The sequence below is a fragment of the Lactuca serriola genome, chromosome 4 (genome assembly GCF_051521515.1).
Source record: "Lactuca serriola cultivar US96UC23 chromosome 4, Lser_US96UC23_V15, whole genome shotgun sequence".
Classification (NCBI taxonomy): domain Eukaryota; kingdom Viridiplantae; phylum Streptophyta; class Magnoliopsida; order Asterales; family Asteraceae; genus Lactuca; species Lactuca serriola.
In genome coordinates, this window is record NC_136411.1 from 251,001,638 (window position 1) to 251,011,789 (window position 10,152).

The following is a 10,152-nucleotide window of genomic DNA, read 5'->3' on the forward strand; positions in this document are numbered from 1 at the left end:
AACATATATAGGTATCTTGGGGAAAACTTACTTGAGCTGGGCCGGTCGCGCAGATCACACATCTTGTTCTTTTTCAAAGTTCCTTTCTCTTTTCAAACTTCTTTTTAAAAAAATGAATTTCCTTTTGAAAAATTTCATACCTAGTCCTCAGTTTGAGTTCAGACACACCCGAGAGTGTATCCGAATCCGTCAAACTAAGGCTCTAATACCAACTTGTAACGTCCCAATTTTCAAGACCAAAAATTTCATTTTTGATATAATAATTTAGGAAACATTTATAAGAAAACATAGTTGAGTCGTTTCTTTTCATAAACCAATCATCTCATGTCTCAAAATCATATCATAAAAATTATAATAAAATCAGAGTACAATCTCATAGATCTCAAAATGCGGAATCCTGTGTGAATGTGATGTGCAGCTACTATTCCAACACCTTACCCCTCGCTGAAGAGGTACCTGAAACAAAACTAAAAACCGTAAGCACAAAGCTTAGTGAGTTCCTCCGTCATACCACATTCCATACAAACACATGACATACATAGTGCTAGGCGTATTTGGGTGCCCGACCTATCCCTTCAGCCCTCTCGACCGGTGACCTTGCCTAGCATATCTGGGTACTAGCCTACCCCTTCGGTCCTCTTGACCGGTGACCTTACCTAGCACATCTGGGTGATGGCCTACCCCTTCGGTCCTCTCGACCTGTCTACCACATATTATCACATAATCATAATCCGTCTAGCATAGCTAGGTAGTAAACTTCCCCTTTGGCCCTATCGGCCGGTAACTTGGGGACTACCTCCCCCTACTGCTATGATCACGTAACAACATATCATGCTAACACATAAAAATATCAAGTAGCAGTAAACATAGAGAATTATCACAAAGACAACGGTCTAACATACACTCCTACTGGTGGGCCGACATTGTGGCCTTAGACCCACCGCTACTGGAAGGTAACCCACCTCAATGTCGTGTAGTATCCGCGCAGTCCTCGGCATGGGGATCAACTCGTCTCTACTCCTCAATCCCTACACAACGACCTTTTCTGAATACTAATGCATACTCATAATCCCCGTACAAGGGTCAACCCAATTCCAAGTCAAATTCAAGGTCAAACCCTGGTCAAAGTCAACATCCAGTTGACTTGACTCGTCGAGTTGGTCCACCAACTCGTCGAGTCCCTATTCTTTCAAAATTATAAAACTCCCGACTCTACTCGACGAGTCTAGCAAGAAATCGATGTGTTCACCTTCAACCATAGCATCAGGACCATCTTTAACCGACTCGCCGAGTTCATCCTTGAACTCGTCGAGTTCATCTTCATCATATGAATGTGTCCAGTCTAGGACTCGTCGAGTTCTATGGACAACTCGTCGAGTCCGTCTTCCTGGGTTGGGAGATTGCCTCGCACTCGCTGAGTCTGTTCATACACTCGCCGAGTCCTATGATTTCCAGGTCCAAGACAAAACCCCTAGCAGGCTGAGTGTTCCTTCCACTCAATAAAAACCATTTTAAGAAGACGTTTTGGGGGGAAAAGTATCCCGAGTCGCCGACTCGCCCAAATGGCTCAACGAGTCCCTCTTTGTCTAAAACTATATAGTCGATTATAATGGGTCTTAACGCGTCAAAACCATAGATCTGGCCTCCTAGGGTCCATTTTACACGCTAAGCTTCAAACTTGACGTACATGCATGGGGCCTTTGGCTCAAAAGCCATAAAAAGGGGTTTATATGATGCATGGGTCTCCCTTGGCCATAAAGTTGGCACCTTTATGCCATGGGAACCCTCAATGGTTCCAGATCTGAAGTCCTTATCCCAAAATCGTGGTTGTATCCAAGGATGGCTCCAAAATGGCTTCCAAAAACCCTAAGTTACTCTAAAAAGAGTATCTAATGAAAGAAGAAGCAAGGTATGGACTTATTACCTCCAATAAATAGGAAATGAAGCAAAACCTCTGGATCTCCTTGCTCCTTCTGAAATATCAAGCTCCTTCTTCTTCTCTTCAACCTTCTAACTTGCACAAAATGGCACAAAGAGCTCAAAATCACTCAAAAAGGGTTTAGGGTTTCAAAATACGGTTTTCTGGAAGTGATAGGGACGATGGAGGATGGTTTAGGACGAGTTAAGTTGTTTAAATAGGGTGCAAACCCTAAATATTAGGGTTTTGTCCAGACAGCTCCTGCTCGTCGACTCGGTCTTCCGACTCGTCGAGTAGGTCCCTTAAACCCTCGATCAAAATTCGAGTCTACTTGACGAGTTGGGTCTCCAACTCGCCGAGACCTAGAGTAAATAGCAACATTTCTTGAATTTAAATACGTACCAGGAGTCAGGTATTACATTAGGATTATAACTCAACCTAATCAAAGAGCCCAACATTCTAACTCTAATTCCTCCATAATGGCCCAAAGGTCATTCCTTCACTAATGGGCCTAACATCAAATTCTAATTCTATATTGGTCCATAAGGCCCACTAGGCCCAATCATACCAAAATTGGCCTAAAGATAATTTCAGGCCCAAAACCAGCACGTCTACGCCCAAAACCGTTAAGGAACAATGGTCTGAAATATGCCAAGGCCCAAAGCTTCCTGAGAGTGTACGCCCAACGTACCTTTTATGTATGCTTAACATATTGGGCTAAGGAATTGTATGTGCATCATACAACATAGTACGCCCAATGTACAAATTGCTCGTGCATGAAAGTCCATTAAGTGCTTAATGCATGCAGGCTCTTCAATTAAATTCCAGAACTTGGTCGATTTAATGGCACTAAGGCAGAATGAGGCTATGGAGGCTGATCAGGGTTTGGTCCAAATAATATAAGGTTGCTTAAATAGGGTGAAAGTCATGAAATTAGGGTTTTTGGTCTCTGGCCTCGTACGCCTCCTGTACGAGCCTAAGCTCCGTGATGCATGCTGAAGCGTACACATATGTACGCCCAGCGTACGGAAGGTCCTCATTTTCCAAAAGTAAATACTTCAACAGCTAAAAATGGAATACCTGGATTGGAGTGTTACATAGAACCCCAATATCGATAATTTTAGGAATAGTTTTGGAATATTAAAAACCGACAACACATGTTCCATGATCGGTGCCAATATTTAGGGTCATAGGTTTCAATTTTAATATGCCTTTCATATAAAAAATAACCAAAAACCATGGATAAAATTATAAATTTCAACATATTTTAACCATATATTTGTTTTACTACGCAACGTATGGGAATACACCTAGTCTATATCTATATCTATATCTATATAATTATCATACATACTTATAAAGCTAGCATTTTTCCTTGAATCTCATGTATTTGAAACCCCCATAAAAATTTGCAAACACCTCATGCATTTGAAACCTCCTATTGTAACAAATACCACTCAAAATTCTCTTAATAATGATTAACAGTTCAAAGGTTTTATAACTTATATAATATATTTAATAAACAATTAATGGATACTCTACTATAAAAGGTCAATCTTTTTTTTAGTATACACACAAATACAAATCACCTACAAAATTCATAAAGAAAACAAGTTTAAAGTTGTTTGTGTTGGTTTGAGGGCCTTGAACAATTTTTCGAGCCATGTTATTATGTTGAAGTTTTTAATTTGTAAGTTTGTTATATACTAATTCTTTTTTGTATTTTCTTGATTTAAGTATTCTTTTAAGAATATCATTTTATGTCATATTATCCATGTAAACCTTTTTTAAAATAAAAATTGTCTATCTTATTACTTTTATATTTTAGTATATCTTTAACATTTTAATTATAATAATAAGTGTTTTTTAAAAGTTTCTTTCAGTTATTAATAATAACAACTGGTTTTAAAATTAATTAGCAATAATTATAAATAATAAAATCAAATTACATGGATATGTCATATTATCCATGCAAGTCTCTTTTGAAATGTAAATTGTCTATCTTATCACTTTATTATTTAGTGTATGTTTCACATTTTAATAATAATATTAAGTGTTTCTTAAAAGTCTTCTTTATATTATTATTAATAGTAAGTGGTTTAAAATTAATGAATAACAATTTTAAATGATAATAACATCAAATTATAAATTATATTTAGCTATAAATAAATTGTATTTTAAATGAATATTATTATTGAAATTAGAAAATGATCGCATAAGTAAAAATATAATTATTCAATAATAATAATTGTTAAAAATAATACTAAATAGATAATTATATTTAATTCTATTAATGAGGAATGTGGGTTGATGTCAATGAATATTATTGTTCAAAATAATTAAGATAATATATATATATATATATATATATATATATATATATATATATATATATAAATTAATGTAAAAATATTATCTCAAAGTTAATGTCAATAACATAACCATTTTATACATATATTTTTCAATATTTTTAACAACATATTTTTAATCTTCGTTGCGCAACGCGCGAGAATTCGTCTAGTATACTTATAAAGGAAGCATTTTTTCCTTTCAGCACATTCATTTAAAACTCTCATTATTTTTTCCTTTCACCACATTCATTTGAAACCCCTATGACTTTTCAATTTCTTTCTAATAATATTTATAATTTTGTTAATTAAGTTAAATAAATATCAAATCTAAAGTGTAGTCATATATAAGCTAAATTTCAATATTAAAATAATATCATTACTTCTACTTATAAAGTTATGTTTTTCTAAATTTTAACATATTATACTTAATTTATTAGTTTTAATATATTGTTGGATGTAAACCATTATCATTTTAAAGATATAATTGTTGAATAATTTGTATAAAATACTTAAATTGTTAACTAAAGTATAACATTACAACGTCAACATAAATATAAATTTTAGTTACATTTAAAAAACAAAAGAATATTTTATAAAAAGTTAAAAGTGATAAATTGTAGTGATACGTATCACAATATTGTCCGCTTTGGGCCACTCGGCACGAGGACTTCCCAGGGGGTCACCCATCCTGGTACTACTCCCGCCCGAGGGCAGCAGATCCCATAAGAACTCTGCAGTTAAGCGTGCTCGGGCGGGAGTAGTACCAGGATGGGTAACCCCCTAGGAAGTCCTCGTGCCGAGTGGCCCAAAGCGGACAATATTGTGATACGTGCCAGAGGGGGATGTTACAAATGGTATCAGAGTCAGGGCACAGGTCGATGTGTTCGACGAGGACGTCGAACCCTATAATCGGGGGTGAAAGTTGGTTAGATCTGATCCCACATCGGATGGGAAGGAGAACTAAGCATTCCTTATAAGCGGTGTGGATACCTTCCTTATCACAACGCGTTTTAAAGCCGTGAGGGCAGCAGATCCCATAAGAACTCTACAGTTAAGCGTGCTCGGGCGGGAGTAGTACCAGGATGGGTGACCCCCTGGGAAGTCCTCATGCCGAACGGCCCAAAGTGGACAATATTGTGATACGTGCCAGAGGGGGATGTTACTGATAAATGCAAAAACTAAATTACTATCTCAATTTAAGTAAAATATTTTCTAAACATATTTTTATAATGGTTAAAAGTTTTCAAATGAGTAGCTTAAAATAACTTATAATAACAATAGTTAAAAATAACTCTATATAAATGATTATATTGTTACCTTTAAAGTCAAAAAATAATGTTCGATATTTTAAATAATTATAATGATAGAATTTAAAACATTAAGCAAATCAATTTTAAAAAATTAGTTAACAATAATAACAACTATAAATAACATTAAACCATATATGGTTTAATGCGAAATTAGATGTCTTAAATTACCAAAAATTGCAGGCAATAAGTAAGTTCTCTAATCCTTTTCAAAAAATTTCAAAAAATGTGATTCAACACATGTGGGGTTTACTTAAGAAACTAAACACATACCACCAAAAATGAAAACACATATTTAATCAGTTATCAAATAATTACATTAGATACTAATGTGTACATAAACATTACATTTACAATTTTAAACTAATAATAATTTTGCATTATTTCTTAGTATAAATTATTTGTAAATCAAAAAATATACATACTGTTTAATAGGAAACAACCTTTATGTACAACTAGGGTGACAATTTATGACACGACACGACAAAATTACACGACACGAAACGAAATCGGGACGAAACTGAAATTTGTATTTGTGTTAATGTCGTGTTCGTGTTAACTGTAAAAAACATGATGTCGTGTCGTGTTCGTGTTCAAAATTCGACACGAAATTGACACGATTTAACAGTTCTTTATCGTGTTTTTTTGTGTTTTTCGTGTTATATTTGATAAAGTATTCATTAAATAAATTAGTATACTTATAAAGGAAGCATTTTTCTTTTCACCACATTCATTTGAAACTCCCATTGATTTTTCCTTTCACCACACTCATTTGAAACTCTCATGGCTTTTGAATTTCTTTCTAATAATGATTATAAGTTCGTTAATAAGGTTAAATAAATATAAAACATAAAGTGTAATTATATATAAACAAAATTTCAATATTAAAGAACATATTTTATTTTACTTATAAAGTTATGTTTTTAACTTTTAGCATATTATACTTAAATTATCAAGTCTAGTATGTTGTTGTACGTAAACCATTATCATTTTAACGCAACAACTTTTAAACAATTTGTATAAAATACTTAAATTGTTAATTTAAATATAACCTTACATGATCAACTTAAATATAAATTTTAGTTCAATTTAAACAACCCAAATAATATTTTGTAAATAATTAAATGTGATAAACTATAGTGTTTTTCTAATAATGATTATAAGTTGGTTAATAAAGTTAAATAAGTATCAAACCTAACGTGTAATTATAAATAAATTAAATTTAAATATTAAAATAATATATTTACTTCTAATTATAAAGTTATGTCTTTAACTTTTAATATATTATACTTAATTTATTAGATTTAATATGTTGTTGTATGTAAACCATTATCAGTTTAAAGATACAACTTTTAAACAGTTTGGACAAAATACTTAAATTGTTAATTTAAATATAACATTATAGGGTCAACTTCAATATAAATTTCAGTTCCACTTAAAAAATCAAAAGAATATTTTGTGAACAGTTGAAAGTGATAAATTGTAGTGCTAAATGCAAAGAACTAAATTATAATATCAATTTAACTAAAATATTTTCTTAAAGATACTTTTATAATCGTTAAAAGTTTTCAAATAAGTAACTTAAAATAACTTACACTAACAATAAAAAATAACTCTATACAAATGATTATATTGTTACTTTAAAATGAAAAAAAATTGTTTGATGTTTAAATAATTACAATTATAGAAATTAAAACGTTAAACAAATAAATTTTAAAAAATTAAATAACAATAAAAACAACTATAAATAACATTAAATCGTATATTATATTTAATTTTATTCATGAGTAATACGCGGGTAGAGGTCATTCAAAATATTGAGATTATGCAGTTTTAATAGATGTATATAGTATCATATAATTCAAAAGAATCAATATATTATATCAACTTAGTATACAAATTATTATATCATTATTAACAACAACATTATTGTTATATTTAAAAAAACATATATTTGTAAAGATTTCAGCTATATAGTTGCTTCTACGTAACGTGCAGACATTCGCCAAGTCATATCATACTATATTATAAAGGAAACATTTTTTCTTTCACCACATTCATTTGAAGCTCCCATACATTTTTCCTTTCACCACATTCATCTGAAACTCCCATGACTTTTCAATTTCTTTTTAATAATGATTATGAGTTGGTTAATAAGATTAAATAAATATCAAACCTAAAGTGTAATCATAATTAAACTAAATTTCAATATTAGAAAAATATATTTATTTCTACTTATAAAGTTATGTTTTTTAACTTTTAACATAATATACTTAATTTATTAGTTTTAATATATTGTTGGATGCAAACCATTATCATTTTAAAGTTACAACTTTTGAACAATTTCTATAAAATATTTAAATTATAAATTTAAATATAACATTACAGGACCAGCTTAAATATAAACTTTAGTTTAACTTAAACAACACAAATAATATTTTATAAATAGTTAAAAGTGATGAATTGTAGTGTGTTTCTAATAATGATTATAATTCGGTTAATAAGGTTAAATAAATATCAAACTTAAAGTATAATCATAAATAAACTAAATTTCAGTATTAAAATAATATATTTACTTCTACTTATAAAGTTATGTCTTTAACTTTTAACATAGTATACTTAATTTATTAGATTTAATATGTTGTTGTATGTAAACCATTATCAATTTAAAGCTACAAATTTGGAACAGTTTGGACAAAATACTTAAACTGTTAATTTAAATATACATTATAGCGTCAACTTAAATATAAATTCCAGTTCCACTTAAAAACTCCAATTAATATTTTGTGAATAGTTAAAACTGATATATTGTAGTGCTAAATGCAAAAACTAAATTATAATATCAATTTAATTAAAATATTTCCTAAAGATATTTGTATAATCATTAAAAGTTTTCAAATAAGTAGCTTAAAATAACTTAGAATAACAATAGTTAAAAATAACTCTATATAAATGATTATTTTGTTACCTTTAAAATCAAAAAACAATGTCTGATGTTTTAAATAATTATAATGATAAAAATTAAAACGTTAAGCAAATAAATTTTAAAAAATTAATTAACAATAACAACAACTATAAATAACATTAAGCCATATATTATATTTAATTTTATTCATGAGTAACTTGCGGATAAAAGTCATTCAAACGGTTAAGACAATATAGTTATAATAGATGTATATATTATCATATAATTCAAAATAATCAATATATTATATCACTTTAGTATATGAATTATTATATCTTATTTAAAAACAACGTTATTGTTATATTTAAAAAACGTATATTTGTAAATATTTCAACTATATAGGTGTTTCTACGCAACTCGCGGACATTCGCCTAGTCATACATATTTATAAAGCTAGCATTTTTTCTTGAATCTCATGCATTTGAAAGCCCCATAAAAGTTTGCCAACACCTCATGCATTTGAAACCCCACACCCTTTCACCTTCAAAGTAATTAATCACACATAATCTCATTCCAAGAAAATCACACACTCTATAAGTTCAACACCTCATGCATTTGAAACCCCAACACCCTATCACCTTCATTATATATGTAATTATATTAGTACATTTTTCTTACAAAAAGTCGTCATTTTTTTGAAGATATTATGATCCAAAAGTTTTCATATAGTTGAAGCATTCACGATCCAAATATGATGATTTGAAGAAATGGGTTATGTCGCATCGATGGTAATTGTAATATGGTTTTTTCTTTCAACAAAAACAAATGAAACTTTTATATTGTTTCTTTATATTCAATTTCTCATTTGATCTTTATATTCGATTTGTATGTATTACTCAATCTTGAATGTGACTCTCCAAACATCAATGTTTTGCTTGAAATATCTTTTTCATTCTTCTTTTTAAAGAAAAACATTTTTGTTGCAGGTTAGTGAAGAACTGTCATCAAGTTTCCATGGTTGAATGGTGTTAAATAAAGAAAGAAGATTCAGAAAACAGATATTGGTTGTTTTTTGTTTGAGCAAGTAGACGAATCTTAGTTTTTTCTTTTAATTTAAATGTATATTTATGTAACATTTTTATTTATATATTCAACCACCCAATGTTCTTATTTATTTGATTGTAGCTTTTCTATTTTGATTATGTTTATTTTCTATGATTTTTTTGTTGGGTTATCCTACACAACATATTTACAAGACAATATTTAAAAGACAAAATAATTTTTTAACAGTTGATATGTAATTATGATGACTTATCATGATATGTTCTTCATATGAAAGTAATTTATCCATATTACTACGACAAGAATTACATATGACATTTACGAAAATATATATTATATGTGATTTGTTTAACATATATATGCACCTATGTATGTTATAAAATTATAATTAAATATCTTTATGTTTAATAATTAAAGGGATTAAAGTGATGCATTAAAACCAATTATTTAGACGAATATAATAATAATAATAATAATAATAATAATAATAATAATAATAATAATAATAATAATAATAATAATAATAATAATAATAATAATAATAAATACACATTTCCAAGTAGCGTATTAATTTGAAACTCACACTACAACTCAAGAGTTATTTAATTT

General features: G+C 29.5%; 1 pseudogene; it reads left to right on the forward strand.

The window, feature by feature from the left end:
- Nucleotides 1-4,952: 4,952 nt before the first annotated feature.
- On the forward strand, nucleotides 4,953-5,074 carry LOC145049157 (5S ribosomal RNA; annotated as a pseudogene).
- The last annotated feature ends 5,078 nt before the right edge of the window (nucleotides 5,075-10,152 follow it).